Source organism: Oncorhynchus gorbuscha, unplaced genomic scaffold (genome assembly GCF_021184085.1).
Source record: "Oncorhynchus gorbuscha isolate QuinsamMale2020 ecotype Even-year unplaced genomic scaffold, OgorEven_v1.0 Un_scaffold_2303, whole genome shotgun sequence".
NCBI classification, from domain to species: domain Eukaryota; kingdom Metazoa; phylum Chordata; class Actinopteri; order Salmoniformes; family Salmonidae; genus Oncorhynchus; species Oncorhynchus gorbuscha.
In genome coordinates, this window is record NW_025746853.1 from 44,683 (window position 1) to 62,557 (window position 17,875).

The window sequence follows — 17,875 nt, forward strand, 5'->3', positions numbered from 1 at the left end:
AGGTATTGGGATCGATGCCCGCATCCTCCAACTATTTAATTTGGTTCAATCAGCACACATTGTTGTTGTAGCTCTGGATACTAACCCAACAATACAACTATTTCCACCACTGGCTTACTGCAGTCACTACTTCAACCTTTACTGAACTACCATGAAAAATACTTTTAGACAGCTGAAGCAAGCATACTTTTAAAAAAATTATCCTTTCTTATGGACGAGGGATTTGGCAGTGCAGTCATTGAGATTTCATACTTCTTGTTGGAGGCGCAGGGGGATTAGCTCAAATCGTAGAGTGCTAGCTCGGCATGTGAGAGGTATCGGGATCGATGCCTGCATCCTCCAACTATTTAATTTGGTTCAATCAGCACACATTGTTGTTGTAGCTCTGGATACTAACCCAACAATACAACTATTTCCACCACTGGACTTACTGCAGTCACTACTTCAACCTTTACTGAACTACCATGAAAAATACTTTTAGACAGCTGAAGCAAGCATACTTTTAAAAAAGTATCCTTTCTTGTGGACGAGGGATTTGGCAGTGCAGTCATTGAGATTTCATACTTCTTGTTGGAGGCACAGGGGGATTAGCTCAAATGGTAGAGCGCTTGCTTTGCATGTGAGAGGGAGCGGGATTGATGCCTGCATCCTCCAACTATTTAGTTTGGTTCAATCAGTACATGTTGTTGTAGCTCTGGATACTAACCCAACAATACAACTATTTCCACCACTGGACTTACTGCAGTCACTACTTCAACCTTTACTGAACTACCATGAAAAATACTTTTAGACAGCTGAAGCAAGCATACTTTTTTTTAAATTATCCTTTCTTATGGACGAGGGATTTGGCAGTGCGGTCATTGAGATTTCATACTTCTTGTTGGAGGCACAGGGGGATTAGCTCAAATGGTAGAGCGCTCGCTTAACATGTGAGAGGTATCGGGATCGATGCCCGCATCCTCCAACTATTTAATTTGGTTCAATCAGCACACATTGTTGTTGTAGCTCTGGATACTAACCCAACAATACAACTATTTCCACCACTGGGCTTACTGCAGTCACTACTTCAACCTTTACTGAACTACCATGAAAATAACTTTTAGACAGCTGAAGCAAGCATACTTTTTAAAAAGTATCCTTTCTAATGGACGAGGGATTTGGCAGTGCGGTCATTGAGATTTCATACTTCTCATTGAAGGAACAGGGGGATTAGCTCAAATGGTAGAGCGCTCGCTTAGCATGTGAGAGGGAGCGGGATTGATGCCTGCATCCTCCAACTATTTAGTTTGGTTCAATAAGCACACATTGTTGTTGTAGCTCTGGATACTAACCCAACAATACAACTATTTCCACCACTGGGCTTACTGCAGTCACTACTTCAACCTTTACTGAAGTACCATGAAAAATACTTTTAGACAGCTGAAGCAAGCATACTTTTTAAAAATTATCCTTTCTTATGGACCAGGGATTTGGCAGTGCGGTCATTGAGATTTCATACTTCTTGTTGGAGGCACAGGGGGATTATCTCAAATGCTAGACCCCTCGCTTAGCATGTGAGAGGTAGCGGTATCGATTCCTGCATCCTCCAACTATTTAGTTTGGTTCAATCAGCACACATTGTTGTTGTAGCTCTGGATACTAACCCAACAATACAACTATTTCCACCACTGGGCTTACTGCAGTCACTACTTCAACCTTTACTGAACTACCATGAAAAAAACTTTTAGACAGCTGAAGCAAGCATACTTTAAAAAAATTATCCTTTCTTATGGACGAGGGATTTGGCAGTGCGGTCATTGAGATTTCATACTTTTTGTTGGAGGCACAGGGGGATTAGCCCAAATGGTAGAGCGCTCGCTTGGCATGTGAGAGGTATCGGGATCGATGCCCGCATCCTCCAACTATTTAATTTGGTTCAATCAGCACACATTGTTGTTGTAGCTCTGGATACTAACCCAACAATACAACTATTTCCACCACTGGCTTACTGCAGTCACTACTTCAACCTTTACTGAACTACCATGAAAAATACTTTTAGACAGCTGAAGCAAGCATACTTTTAAAAAAGTATCCTTTCTTGTGGACGAGGGATTTGGCAGTGCAGTCATTGAGATTTCATACTTCTTGTTGGAGGCACAGGGGGATTAGCTCAAATGGTAGAGCGCTCGCTTAGCATGTGAGAGGTAGCGGGATCGATGCCCGCATCCTCCAACTATTTAATTTGGTTCAATCAGCACACATTGTTGTTGTAGCTCTGGATACTAACCCAACAATACAACTATTTCCACCACTGGGCTTACTGCAGTCACTACTTCAACCTTTACTGAACTACCATGAAAAAACTTTTAGACAGCTGAAGCAAGCATACTTTTTAAAAAGTATCCTTTCTAATGGACGAGGGATTTTGCAGTGCGGTCATTGAGATTTCATACTTCTTGTTGAAGGAACAGGGGATTAGCTCAAATGGTAGAGCGCTCGCTTAGCATGTGAGAGGGAGCGGGATTGATGCCTGCATCCTCCAACTATTTAGTTTGGTTCAATAAGCACACATTGTTGTTGTAGCTCTGGATACTAACCCAACAATACAACTATTTCCACCACTATGCTTACTGCAGTCACTACTTCAACCTTTACTGAAGTACCATGAAAAATACTTTTAGACAGCTGAAGCAAGCATACTTTTTAAAAATTATCCTTTCTTATGGACGAGGGATTTGGCAGTGCGGTCATTGAGATTTCATACTTCTTGTTGGAGGCGCAGGGGGATTAGCTCAAATGGTAGAGCGCTCGCTTAGCATGTGAGAGGTAGCGGTATCGATGCCCGCATCCTCCAAGTATTTAGTTTGGTTCAATCAGTACATGTTGTTGTAGCTCTGGATACTAACCCAACAATACAACTATTTCCACCACTGGACTTACTGCAGTCACTACTTCAACCTTTACTGAACTACCATGAAAAATACTTTTAGACAGCTGAAGCAAGCATACTTTTTAAAAAGTATCCTTTCTAATGGACGAGGGATTTGGCAGTGCGGTCATTGAGATTTCATACTTCTTGTTGAAGGAACAGGGGGATTAGCTCAAATGGTAGAGCGCTCGCTTAGCATGTGAGAGGGAGCGGGATTGATGCCTGCATTCCAACTATTTAGTTTGGTTCAATCAGTACATGTTGTTGTAGCTCTGGATACCAACCCAACAATACAACTATTTCCACCACTGGCTTACTGCAGTCACTACTTCAACCTTTACTGAACTACCATGAAAAATACTTTTAGACAGCTGAAGCAAGCATACTTTTTAAAAAGTATCCTTTCTTGTGGACGAGGGATTTCGCAGTGCAGTCATTGAGATTTCATACTTCTTGTTGGAGGCACAGGGGGATTAGCTCAAATGGTAGAGCACTTGCTTAGCATGTGAGAGGTAGCGGGATCGATGCCCGCATCCTCCAACTATTTAGTTTGGTTCAATCAGCACACATTGTTGTTGTAGCTCTGGATTCGAACCCAACAATACAACTATTTCCACCACTGGGCTTACTGCAGTCACTACTTCAACCTTTACTGAACTACCATGAAAAAAACTTTTAGACAGCTGAAGCAAGCATACTTTTTAAAAAGTATCCTTTCTAATGGACGAGGGATTTGGCAGTGCGGTCATTGAGATTTCATACTTCTTGTTGAAGGAACAGGGGAATTAGCTCAAATGGTAGAGCGCTCGCTTAGCATGTGAGAGGGAGCGTGATTGATGCCTGCATCCTCCAACTATTTAGTTTGGTTCAATCAGTACATGTTGTTGTAGCTCTTGATACTAACCCAACAATACAACTATTTCCACCACTGGACTTACTGCAGTCACTACTTCAACCTTTACTGAACTACCATGAAAAATACCCTTAGACAGCTGAAGCAAGCATACTTTTTTTTAAATTATCCTTTCTAATGGACGAGGGATTTGGCAGTGCGGTCATTGAGATTTCATACTTCTTGTTGAAGGAACAGGGGAATTAGCTCAAATGGTAGAGCGCTCGCTTAGCATGTGAGAGGGAGCGGGATTGATGTCTGCATCCTCCAACTATTTAGTTTGGTTCAATCAGTACATGTTGTTGTAGCTCTGGATACTAACCCAACAATACAACTATTTCCACCACTGGACTTACTGCAGTCACTACTTCAACCTTTACTGAACTACCATGAAAAATACTTTTAGACAGCTGAAGCAAGCATACTTTTTTTTAAATTATCCTTTCTTATGGATGAGGGATTTGGCAGTGCGGTCATTGAGATTTCATACTTCTTGTTGGAGGCGCAGGGGGATTAGCTCAAATGGTAGAGCGCTCGCTTAACATGTGAAAGGTATCGGGATCGATGCCCGCATCCTCCAACTATTTAATTTGGTTCAATCAGCACACATTGTTGTTGTAGCTCTGGATACTAACCCAACAATACAACTATTTCCACCACTGGGCTTACTGCAGTCACTACTTCAACCTTTACTGAACTACCATGAAAAAAACTTTTAGACAGCTGAAGCAAGCATACTTTTTAAAAAGTATCCTTTCTAATGGACGAGGGATTTGGCAGTGCGGTCATTGAGATTTCATACTTCTCGTTGAAGGAACAGGGGGATTAGCTCAAATGGTAGAGCGCTCGCTTAGCATGTGAGAGGGAGCGGGATTGATGCCTGCATCCTCCAACTATTTAGTTTGGTTCAATCAGTACATGTTGTTGTAGCTCTGGATACTAACCCAACAATACAACTATTTCCACCACTGGACTTACTGCAGTCACTACTTCAACCTTTACTGAACTACCATGAAAAATACCCTTAGACAGCTGAAGCAAGCATACTTTTTAAAAATTATCCTTTCTTATGGACGAGGGATTTGGCAGTGCGGTCATTGAGATTTCATACTTCTTGTTTGAGGTGCAGGGGGATTAGCTCAAATGGTAGAGCACTCGCTTAGCATGTGAGAGGTAGCGGGATCGATGCCTGCATCCTCCAACTATTTAGTTTGGTTCAATCAGCACACATTGTTGTTGTAGCTCTGGATACTAACCCAACAATACAACTATTTCCACCACTGGGCTTACTGCAGTCACTACTTCAACCTTTACTGAACTACCATGAAAAATACTTTTAGACAGCTGAAGCAAGCATACTTTTTAAAAAGTATCCTTTCTAATGGACGAGGGATTTGGCAGTGCGGTCATTGAGATTTCATACTTCTTGTTGAAGGAACAGGGGGATTAGCTCAAATGGTAGAGCGCTCGCTTAGCATGTGAGAGGGAGCGGGATTGATGCCTGCATCCTCCAACTATTTAGTTTGGTTCAATAAGCACATATTGTTGTTGTAGCTCTGGATACTAACCCAACAATACAACTATTTCCACCACTGGGCTTACTGCAGTCACGACTTCAACCTTTACTGAAGTACCATGAAAAATACTTTTAGACAGCTGAAGCAAGCATACTTTTTAAAAATTATCCTTTCTTATGGACCAGGGATTTGGCAGTGCGGTCATTGAGATTTCATACTTCTTGTTGGAGGCACAGGGGGATTATCTCAAATGCTAGAGCCCTCGCTTAGCATGTGAGAGGTAGCGGGATCGATGCCTGCATCCTCCAACTATTTAGTTTGGTTCAATCAGCACACATTGTTGTTGTAGCTCTGGATACTAACCCAACAATACAACTATTTCCACCACTGGGCTTACTGCAGTCACTACTTCAACCTTTACTGAACTACCATGAAAAAAACTTTTAGACAGCTGAAGCAAGCATACTTTTTAAAAAGTATCCTTTCTAATGGACGAGGGATTTGGCAGTGCGGTCATTGAGATTTCATACTTCTCATTGAAGGAACAGGGGGATTAGCTCAAATGGTATAGCGCTCACTTAGCATGTGAGAGGGAGTGGGATTGATGCCTGCATCCTCCAACTATTTAGTTTGATTCAATCAGTACATGTTGTTGTAGCTCTGGATACTAACCCAACAATACAACTATTTCCACCACTGGGCTTACTGCAGTCACGACTTCAACCTTTACTGAAGTACCATGAAAAATACTTTTAGACAGCTGAAGCAAGCATACTTTTTAAAAATTATCCTTTCTTATGGACCAGGGATTTGGCAGTGCGGTCATTGAGATTTCATACTTCTTGTTGGAGGCACAGGGGGATTATCTCAAATGCTAGAGCCCTCGCTTAGCATGTGAGAGGTAGCGGGATCGATGCCTGCATCCTCCAAGTATTTAGTTTGGTTCAATCAGTACATGTTGTTGTAGCTCTGGATACTAACCCAACAATACAACTATTTCCACCACTGGACTTACTGCAGTCACTACTTCAACCTTTACTGAACTACCATGAAAAATACTTTTAGACAGCTGAAGCAAGCATACTTTTAAAAAAATTATCCTTTCTTATGGACGAGGGATTTGGCAGTGCGGTCATTGAGATTTCATACTTCTTGTTGGAGGCGCAGGGGGATTAGCTCAAATGGTAGAGTGCTCGCTTAGCATGTGAGAGGTAGCGGGATCGATGCCCGCATCCTCCAACTATTTAATTTGGTTCAATCAGCACACATTGTTGTTGTAGCTCTGGATACTAACCCAACAATACAACTATTTCCACCACTGGGCTTACTGCAGTCACTACTTCAACCTTTACTGAACTACCATGAAAAATACTTTTAGACAGCTGAATCAAGCATACTTTTAAAAAAGTATCCTTTCTAATGGACGAGGGATTTGGCAGTGCGGTCATTGAGATTTCATACTTCTCGTTGAAGGAACAGGGGGATTAGCTCAAATGGTAGAGCGCTCGCTTAGCATGTGAGAGGGAGCGGGATTGATGCCTGCATCCTCCAACTATTTAGTTTGGTTCAATAAGCACACATTGTTGTTGTAGCTCTGGATACTAACCCAACAATACAACTATTTCCACCACTGGGCTTACTGCAGTCACTACTTCAACCTTTACTGAACTACCATGAAAAATACTTTTAGACAGCTGAAGCAAGCATACTTTTAAAAAAGTATCCTTTCTTGTGGACGAGGGATTTGGCAGTGCAGTCATTGAGATTTCATACTTCTTGTTGGAGGCGCAGGGGGATTAGCTCAAATGGTAGAGCGCTCGCTTAGCATGTGAGAGGTAGTGGGATCAATGCCCGCATCCTCCAACTATTTAATTTGGTTCAATCAGCACACATTGTTGTTGTAGCTCTGGATACTAACCCAACAATACAACTATTTCCACCACTGGGCTTACTGCAGTCACTACTTCAACCTTTACTGAACTACCATGAAAAATACTTTTAGACAGCTGAAGCAAGCATACTTTTTAAAAAGTATCCTTTCTAATGGACGAGGGATTTGGCAGTGCGGTCATTGAGATTTCATACTTCTTTTTGAAGGAACAGGGGGATTAGCTCAAATGGTAGAGCGCTCGCTTAGCATGTGAGAGGTAGCGGTATCGATGCCTGCATCCTCCAACTATTTAGTTTGGTTCAATCAGCACACATTGTTGTTGTAGCTCTGGATACTAACCCAACAATACAACTATTTCCACCACTGGGCTTACTGCAGTCACTACTTCAACCTTTACTGAACTACCATGAAAAAACTTTTAGACAGCTGAAGCAAGCATACTTTAAAAAAGTATCCTTTCTAATGGACGAGGGATTTGGCAGTGCGGTCATTGAGATTTCATACTTCTTGTTGAAGGAACAGGGGGGATTAGCTCAAATGGTAGAGCGCTCGCTTAGCATGTGAGAGGGAGCGGGATTGATGCCTGCATCCTCCAACTATTTAGTTTGGTTCAATCAGCACACATTGTTGTTGTAGCTCTGGATACTAACCCAACAATACAACTATTTCCACCACTGGGCTTACTGCAGTCACTACTTCAACCTTTACTGAACTACCATGAAAAATACTTTTAGACAGCTGAAGCAAGCATACTTTTTAAAAAGTATCCTTTCTAATGGACGAGGGATTTGGCAGTGCGGTCATTGAGATTTCATACTTCTTTTGTTGAAGGAGCAGGGGGATTAGCTCAAATGGTAGAGCGCTCGCTTAGCATGTGAGAGGTAGCGGTATCGATGCCTGCATCCTCCAACTATTTAGTTTGGTTCAATAAGCACACATTGTTGTTGTAGCTCTGGATACTAACCCAACAATACAACTATTTCCACCACTATGCTTACTGCAGTCACTACTTCAACCTTTACTGAACTACCATGAAAAATACTTTTAGACAGCTGAAGCAAGCATACTTTTAAAAAAGTATCCTTTCTTGTGGACGAGGGATTTGGCAGTGCAGTCATTGAGATTTCATACTTCTTGTTGGAGGTGCAGGGGGATTAGCTCAAATGGTAGAGCGCTCGCTTAGCATGTGAGAGGTAGCGGGATCGATGCCCGCATCCTCCAACTATTTAATTTGGTTCAATCAGCACACATTGTTGTTGTAGCTCTGGATACTAACCCAACAATACAACTATTTCCACCACTGGGCTTACTGCAGTCACTACTTCAACCTTTACTGAACTACCATGAAAAATACTTTTAGACAGCTGAAGCAAGCATACTTTTAAAAAGTATCCTTTCTAATGGACGAGGGATTTGGCAGTGCGGTCATTGAGATTTCATACTTCTTTTGTTGAAGGAACAGAGGGACTAGCTCAAAAGGTAGAGCGCTCGCTTAGCATGTGAGAGGTGGGCGGATCGATGCCTGCGTCCTCCAACTATTTAGTTTGGTTCAATCAGCACACATTGTTGTTGTAGCTCTGGATACTAACCCAACTATACAACTATTTCCACCACTGGGCTTACTGCAGTCAGTATTTCAACCTTTACTGAACTACCATGAAAAAAACTTTTAGACAGCTGAAGCAAGCATACTTTAAAAAAAGTATCCTTTCTAATGGACGAGGGATTTGGCAGTGCGGTCATTGAGATTTCATACTTCTCGTTGAAGGAACAGGGGGATTAGCTCAAATGGTAGAGCGCTTGCTTAGCATGTGAGAGGGAGCGGGATTGATACCTGCATCCTCCAACTATTTAGTTTGGTTCAATAAGCACACATTGTTGTTGTAGCTCTGGATACTAACCCAACAATACAACTATTTCCACCACTATGCTTACTGCAGTCACTACTTCAACCTTTACTGAAGTACCATGAAAAATACTTTTAGACAGCTGAAGCAAGCATACTTTTAAAAATTATCCTTTCTTATGGACGAGGGATTTGGCAGTGCGGTCATTTAGATTTCATACTTCTTGTTGGAAGTGCAGGGTGATTAGCTCAAATGGTAGAGCGCTCGCTTAGCATTTGAGAGGTGGCGGGATCGATGCCTGCATCCTCCAACTATTTAGTTTGGTTCAATCAGCACACATTGTTGTTGTAGCTCTGGATACTAACCCAACAATACAACTATTTCCACCACTGGGCTTACTGCAGTCACTACTTCAACCTTTACTGAACTACCATGAAAAACACTTTTAGACAGCTGAAGCAAGCATACTTTTAAAAAAGTGTCCTTTCTAATGGACGAGGGATTTGGCAGTGCGGTCATTGAGATTTCATACTTCTCGTTGAAGGAACAGGGGGATTAGCTCAAATGGTAGAGCGCTCGCTTAGCATGTAAGAGGGAGCGGGATTGATACCTGCATCCTCCAACTATTTAGTTTGGTTCAATAAGCACACATTGTTGTTGTAGCTCTGGATACTAAACCAACAATACAACTATTTCCACCACTATGCTTACTGCAGTCACTACTTCAACCTTTACTGAAGTACCATGAAAAATACTTTTAGACAGCTGAAGCAAGCATACTTTTTAAAAATGATCCTTTCTTATGGACGAGGGATTTGGCAGTGCGGTCATTGAGATTTCATACTTCTTGTTGGAAGAGCAGGGGGATTAGCTCAAATGGTAGAGCGCTAGCTTAGCATGTGAGAGGTAGCGGGATTGATGCCTGCATCCTCCAACTATTTAGTTTGGTTCAATCAGCACACATTGTTGTTGTAGCTCTGGATACTAACCCAACAATACAACTATTTCCACCACTGGGCTTACTGCAGTCACTACTTCAACCTTTACTGAACTACCATGAAAAAAACTTTTAGACAGCTGAAGCAAGCATACTTTAAAAAAAGTATCCTTTCTAATGGACGAGGGATTTGGCAGTGCGGTCATTGAGATTTCATACTTCTTGTTGAAGGAACAGGGGGATTAGCTCAAATGGTAGAGCGCTCGCTTAGCATGTGAGAGGGAGCGGGATTGATGCCTGCATCCTCCAACTATTTAGTTTGGTTCAATAAGCACACATTGTTGTTGTAGCTCTGGATACTAACCCAACAATACAACTATTTCCACCACTATGCTTACTGCAGTCACTACTTCAACCTTTACTGAAGTACCATGAAAAATACTTTTAGACAGCTGAAGCAAGCATACTTTTTAAAAATGATCCTTTCTTATGGACGAGGGATTTGGCAGTGCGGTCATTGAGATTTCATACTTCTTGTTGGAAGTGCAGGGGGATTAGCTCAAATGGTAGAGCGCTCGCTTAGCATGTGAGAGGTAGCGGGATCGATGCCTGCATCCTCCAACTATTTAGTTTGGTTCAATCAGCACACATTGTTGTTGTAGCTCTGGATACTAACCCAACAATACAACTATTTCCACCACTGGGCTTACTGCAGTCACTACTTCAACCTTTACTGAACTACCATGAAAAATACTTTTAGACAGCTGAAGCAAGCATACTTTTTAAAAAGTATCCTTTCTAATGGACGAGGGATTTGGCAGTGCGGTCATTGAGATTTCATACTTCTTGTTGAAGGAACAGGGGGATTAGCTCAAATGGTAGAGTGCTCGCTTAGCATGTGAGAGGTAGCGGGATCGATGCCTGCATCCTCCAAATATTTAGTTTGGTTCAATCAGCACACATTGTTGTTGTAGCTCTGGATACTAACCCAACAATACAACTATTTCCACCACTGGGCTTACTGCAGTCACTACTTCAACCTTTACTGAACTACCATGAATGAAAATACTTTTAGACAGCTGAAGCAAGCATACTTTTAAAAATTATCCTTTCTTATGGACGAGGGATTTGGCAGTGCGGTCATTGAGATTTCATACTTCTTGTTGGAAGTGCAGGGGGATTAGCTCAAATGGTAGAGCGCTCGCTTAGCATGTGAGAGGTAGCGGGATCGATGCCTGCATCCTCCAACTATTTAGTTTGGTTCAATCAGCACACATTGTTGTTGTAGCTCTGGATACTAACCCAACAATACAACTATTTCCACCACTGGGCTTACTGCAGTCACTACTTCAACCTTTACTGAACTACCATGAAAAAACTTTTAGACAGCTGAAGCAAGCATACTTTTAAAAAAGTATCCTTTCTAATGGACGAGGGATTTGGCAGTGCGGTCATTGAGATTTCATACTTCTTGTTGAAGGAACAGGGGGATTAGCTCAAATGGTAGAGCGCTCGCTTAGCATGTGAGAGGGAGCGGGATTGATGCCTGCATCCTCCAACTATTTTTTGGTTCAATAAGCACACATTGTTGTTGTAGCTCTGGATACTAACCCAACAATACAACTATTTCCACCACTATGCTTACTGCAGTCACTACTTCAACCTTTACTGAAGTACCATGAAAAATACTTTTAGACAGCTGAAGCAAGCATACTTTTTAAAAATGATCCTTTCTTATGGACGAGGGATTTGGCAGTGCGGTCATTGAGATTTCATACTTCTTGTTGGAAGAGCAGGGGATTAGCTCAAATGGTAGAGCGCTAGCTTAGCATGTGAGAGGTATCGGGATCGATGCCTGCATCCTCCAACTATTTAGTTTGGTTCAATCAGCACACATTGTTGTTGTAGCTCTGGATACTAACCCAACAATACAACTATTTCCACCACTGGGCTTACTGCAGTCACTACTTCAACCTTTACTGAACTACCATGAAAAATACTTTTAGACAGCTGAAGCAAGCATACTTTTTAAAAGTATCCTTTCTTATGGACGAGGGATTTGGCAGTGCAGTCATTGAGATTTCATACTTCTTGTTGGAGGCACAGGGGGATTAGCTCAAATGGTAGAGCGCTTGCTTTGCATGTGAGAGGTAGCGGGATTGATGCCTGCATCCTCCAACTATTTAGTTTGGTTCAATCAGCACACATTGTTGTTGTAGCTCTGGATACTAACCCAACAATACAACTATTTCCACCACTGGGCTTACTGCAGTCACTACTTCAACCTTTACTGAACTACCATGAAAAAACTTTTAGACAGCTGAAGCAAGCATACTTTTTAAAAAGTATCCTTTCTAATGGACGAGGGATTTGGCAGTGCGGTCATTGAGATTTCATACTTCTTGTTGAAGGAACAGGGGATTAGCTCAAAAGGTAGAGCGCTCGCTTAGCATGTGAGCGGGAGCGGGATTGATGCCTACATCCTCCAACTGTTTAGTTTGGTTCAATCAGCACACATTGTTGTTGTAGCTCTGGATACTAACCCAACAATACAACTATTTCCACCACTGGGCTTACTGCAGTCACTACTTCAACCTTTACTGAACTACCATGAAAAATACTTTTAGACAGCTGAAGCAAGCATACTTTTTTAAAAATTATCCTTTCTTATGGACGAGGGATTTGGCAGTGCGGTCATTGAGATTTCATACTTCTTGTTGGAGGCACAGGGGGATTAGCTCAAATGGTAGAGCGCTCGCTTAGCATGTGAGAGGTAGCGGGATCGATGCCTGCATCCTCCAACTATTTAGTTTGGTTCAATCAGCACACATTGTTGTTGTAGCTCTGGATACTAACCCAACAATACAACTATTTCCACCACTGGGCTTACTGCAGTCACTACTTCAACCTTTACTGAACTACCATGAAAAAACTTTTAGACAGCTGAAGCAAGCATACTTTTTAAAAATTATCCTTTCTTATGGACGAGGGATTTGGCAGTGCGGTCATTGAGATTTCATACTTCTTGTTGGAGGCGCAGGGGGATTAGCTCAAATGGTAGAGCGCTCGCTTAGCATGTGAGAGGTATCGGGATCGATGCCCGCATCCTCCAACTATTTAATTTGGTTCAATCAGCACACATTGTTGTTGTAGCTCTGGATACTAACCCAACAATACAACTATTTCCACCACTGGCTTACTGCAGTCACTACTTCAACCTTTACTGAACTACCATGAAAAATACTTTTAGACAGCTGAAGCAAGCATACTTTAAAAAAAGTATCCTTTCTTGTGGACGAGGGATTTGGCAGTGCAGTCATTGAGATTTCATACTTCTTGTTGGAGGCGCAGGGGGATTAGCTCAAATGGTAGAGCGCTCGCTTAGCATGTGAGAGGTAGCGGGATCGATGCCCGCATCCTCCAACTATTTAATTTGGTTCAATCAGCACACATTGTTGTTGTAGCTCTGGATACTAACCCAACAATACAACTATTTCCACCACTGGGCTTACTGCAGTCAGTACTTCAACCTTTACTGAACTACCATGAAAAAAACTTTTAGACAGCTGAAGCAAGCATACTTTTTAAAAAGTATCCTTTCTAATGGACGAGGGATTTTGCAGTGCGGTCATTGAGATTTCATACTTCTTGTTGAAGGAACAGGGGGATTAGCTCAAATGGTAGAGCGCTCGCTTAGCATGTGAGAGGGAGCGGGATTGATGCCTGCATCCTCCAACTATTTAGTTTGGTTCAATAAGCACACATTGTTGTTGTAGCTCTGGATACTAACCCAACAATACAACTATTTCCACCACTATGCTTACTGCAGTCACTACTTCAACCTTTACTGAAGTACCATGAAAAATACTTTTAGACAGCTGAAGCAAGCATACTTTTTAAAAAAGTATCCTTTCTTATGGACGAGGGATTTGGCAGTGCGGTCATTGAGATTTCATACTTCTTGTTGGAGGCGCAGGGGGATTAGCTCAAATGGTAGAGCGCTCGCTTAGCATGTGAGAGGTAGCGGGATCGATGCCCGCATCCTCCAACTATTTAGTTTGGTTCAATCAGTACATGTTGTTGTAGCTCTGGATACTAACCCAACAATACAACTATTTCCACCACTGGACTTACTGCAGTCACTACTTCAACCTTTACTGAACTACCATGAAAAATACTTTTAGACAGCTGAAGCAAGCATACTTTTTAAAAAGTATCCTTTCTAATGGACGAGGGATTTGGCAGTGCGGTCATTGAGATTTCATACTTCTTGTTGAAGGAACAGGGGATTAGCTCAAATGGTAGAGCGCTCGCTTAGCATGTGAGAGGGAGCGGGATTGATGCCTGCATCCTCCAACTATTTAGTTTGGTTCAATCAGCACATTGTTGTTGTAGCTCTGGATACTAACCCAACAATACAACTATTTCCACCACTGGCTTACTGCAGTCACTACTTCAACCTTTACTGAACTACCATGAAAAATACTTTTAGACAGCTGAAGCAAGCATACTTTTTAAAAAGTATCCTTTCTTATGGACGAGGGATTTGGCAGTGCAGTCATTGAGATTTCATACTTCTTGTTGGAGGCACAGGGGGATTAGCTCAAATGGTAGAGCACTTGCTTAGCATGTGAGAGGTAGCGGGATCGATGCCCGCATCCTCCAACTATTTAGTTTGGTTCAATCAGCACACATTGTTGTTGTAGCTCTGGATACTAACCCAACAATACAACTATTTCCACCACTGGGCTTACTGCAGTCACTACTTCAACCTTTACTGAACTACCATGAAAAAAACTTTTAGACAGCTGAAGCAAGCATACTTTTTAAAAAGTATCCTTTCTAATGGACGAGGGATTTGGCAGTGCGGTCATTGAGATTTCATACTTCTTGTTGAAGGAACAGGGGGATTAGCTCAAATGGTAGAGCGCTCGCTTAGCATGTGAGAGGGAGCGGGATTGATGCCTGCATCCTCCAACTATTTAGTTTGGTTCAGTCAGTACATGTTGTTGTAGCTCTGGATACTAACCCAACAATACAACTATTTCCACCACTGGACTTACTGCAGTCACTACTTCAACCTTTACTGAACTACCATGAAAAATACTTTTAGACAGCTGAAGCAAGCATACTTTTTTTTAAATTATCCTTTCTAATGGACGAGGGATTTGGCAGTGCGGTCATTGAGATTTCATACTTCTTGTTGAAGGAACAGGGGAATTAGCTCAAATGGTAGAGCGCTCGCTTAGCATGTGAGAGGGAGCGGGATTGATGCCTGCATCCTCCAACTATTTAGTTTGGTTCAATCAGTACATGTTGTTGTAGCTCTGGATACTAACCCAACAATACAACTATTTCCACCACTGGACTTACTGCAGTCACTACTTCAACCTTTACTGAACTACCATGAAAAATACCCTTAGACAGCTGAAGCAAGCATACTTTTTTTTAAATTATCCTTTCTTATGGATGAGGGATTTGGCAGTGCGGTCATTGAGATTTCATACTTCTTGTTGGAGGCGCAGGGGATTAGCTCAAATGGTAGAGCGCTCGCTTAACATGTGAAAGGTATCGGGATCGATGCCCGCATCCTCCAACTATTTAATTTGGTTCAATCAGCACACATTGTTGTTGTAGCTCTGGATACTAACCCAACAATACAACTATTTCCACCACTGGGCTTACTGCAGTCACTACTTCAACCTTTACTGAACTACCATGAAAAAAACTTTTAGACAGCTGAAGCAAGCATACTTTTTAAAAAGTATCCTTTCTAATGGACGAGGGATTTGGCAGTGCGGTCATTGAGATTTCATACTTCTTGTTGAAGGAACAGGGGGATTAGCTCAAATGGTAGAGCGCTCGCTTAGCATGTGAGAGGGAGCGGGATTGATGCCTGCATCCTCCAACTATTTAGTTTGGTTCAATCAGCACATTGTTGTTGTAGCTCTGGATACTAACCCAACAATACAACTATTTCCACCACTGGACTTCCTGCAGTCACTACTTCAACCTTTACTGAACTACCATGAAAAATACCCTTAGACAGCTGAAGCAAGCATACTTTTTTAAAATTATCCTTTCTTATGGACGAGGGATTTGGCAGTGCGGTCATTGAGATTTCATACTTCTTGTTTGAGGTGCAGGGGGATTAGCTCAAATGGTAGAGCACTCGCTTAGCATGTGAGAGGTAGCGGTATCGATGCCTGCATCCTCCAACTATTTAGTTTGGTTCAATCAGCACACATTGTTGTTGTAGCTCTGGATACTAACCCAACAATACAACTATTTCCACCACTGGGCTTACTGCAGTCACTACTTCAACCTTTACTGAACTACCATGAAAAATACTTTTAGACAGCTGAAGCAAGCATACTTTTTAAAAAGTATCCTTTCTAATGGACGAGGGATTTGGCAGTGCGGTCATTGAGATTTCATACTTCTTGTTGAAGGAACAGGGGGATTAGCTCAAATGGTAGAGCGCTCGCTTAGCATGTGAGAGGGAGCGGGATTGATGCCTGCATCCTCCAACTATTTAGTTTGGTTCAATAAGCACATATTGTTGTTGTAGCTCTGGATACTAACCCAACAATACAACTATTTCCACCACTGGGCTTACTGCAGTCACTACTTCAACCTTTACTGAACTACCATGAAAAATACTTTTAGACAGCTGAAGCAAGCATACTTTTTAAAAATTATCCTTTCTTATGGACGAGGGATTTGGCAGTGCGGTCATTGAGATTTCATACTTCTTGTTGGAGGCACAGGGGGATTAGCTCAAATGGTAGAGCCTCGCTTAGCATGTGAGAGGTAGCGGGATCGATGCCTGCATCCTCCAACTATTTAGTTTGGTTCAATCAGCACACATTGTTGTTGTAGCTCTGGATACTAACCCAACAATACAACTATTTCCACCACTGGGCTTACTGCAGTCACTACTTCAACCTTTACTGAACTACCATGAAAAAAACTTTTAGACAGCTGAAGCAAGCATACTTTTTAAAAAGTATCCTTTCTAATGGACGAGGGATTTGGCAGTGCGGTCATTGAGATTTCATACTTCTCATTGAAGGAACTATGGGATTAGCTCAAATGGTAGAGCGCTCACTTAGCATGTGAGAGGTAGTGGGATTGATGCCTGCATCCTCCAACTATTTAGTTTGGTTCAATCAGCACATTGTTGTTGTAGCTCTGGATACTAACCCAACAATACAACTATTTCCACCACTGGGCTTACTGCAGTCACTACTTCAACCTTTACTGAAGTACCATGAAAAATACTTTTAGACAGCTGAAGCAAGCATACTTTTTAAAAATTATCCTTTCTTATGGACCAGGGATTTGGCAGTGCGGTCATTGAGATTTCATACTTCTTGTTGGAGGCACAGGGGGATTAGCTCAAATGGTAGAGCCCTCGCTTAGCATGTGAGAGGTAGCGGTATCGATGCCTGCATCCTCCAAGTATTTAGTTTGGTTCAATCAGTACATGTTGTTGTAGCTCTGGATACTAACCCAACAATACAACTATTTCCACCACTGGACTTACTGCAGTCACTACTTCAACCTTTACTGAACTACCATGAAAAATACTTTTAGACAGCTGAAGCAAGCATACTTTTAAAAAAATTATCCTTTCTTATGGACGAGGGATTTGGCAGTGCGGTCATTGAGATTTCATACTTCTTGTTGGAGGCGCAGGGGGATTAGCTCAAATAGTAGAGTGATCGCTTAGCATGTGAGAGGTATCGGGATCGATTCCCGCATCCTCCAACTATTTAATTTGGTTCAATCAGCACACATTGTTGTTGTAGCTCTGGATACTAACCCAACAATACAACTTTTTCCACCACTGGGCTTACTGCAGTCACTACTTCAACCTT

The 17,875-nt window shown here is 42.0% G+C and overlaps 4 non-coding genes across 4 annotated transcripts; all 4 read left to right on the forward strand.

Moving 5' to 3' along the window:
• Nucleotides 1-2,138: 2,138 nt before the first annotated feature.
• trnaa-agc lies at nucleotides 2,139-2,211 on the forward strand. Its single transcript has one exon. It is a non-coding gene; the product is annotated as a tRNA-Ala (tRNA).
• Nucleotides 2,212-8,356: 6,145 nt separating this feature from the next.
• On the forward strand, nucleotides 8,357-8,429 carry trnaa-agc. Its single transcript has one exon. It is a non-coding gene; the product is annotated as a tRNA-Ala (tRNA).
• A 4,913-nt stretch (nucleotides 8,430-13,342) lies between these two features.
• On the forward strand, nucleotides 13,343-13,415 carry trnaa-agc. The gene has a single exon. It is a non-coding gene; the product is annotated as a tRNA-Ala (tRNA).
• Nucleotides 13,416-13,967: 552 nt separating this feature from the next.
• trnaa-agc lies at nucleotides 13,968-14,040 on the forward strand. Its single transcript has one exon. It is a non-coding gene; the product is annotated as a tRNA-Ala (tRNA).
• Nucleotides 14,041-17,875: the final 3,835 nt, after the last annotated feature.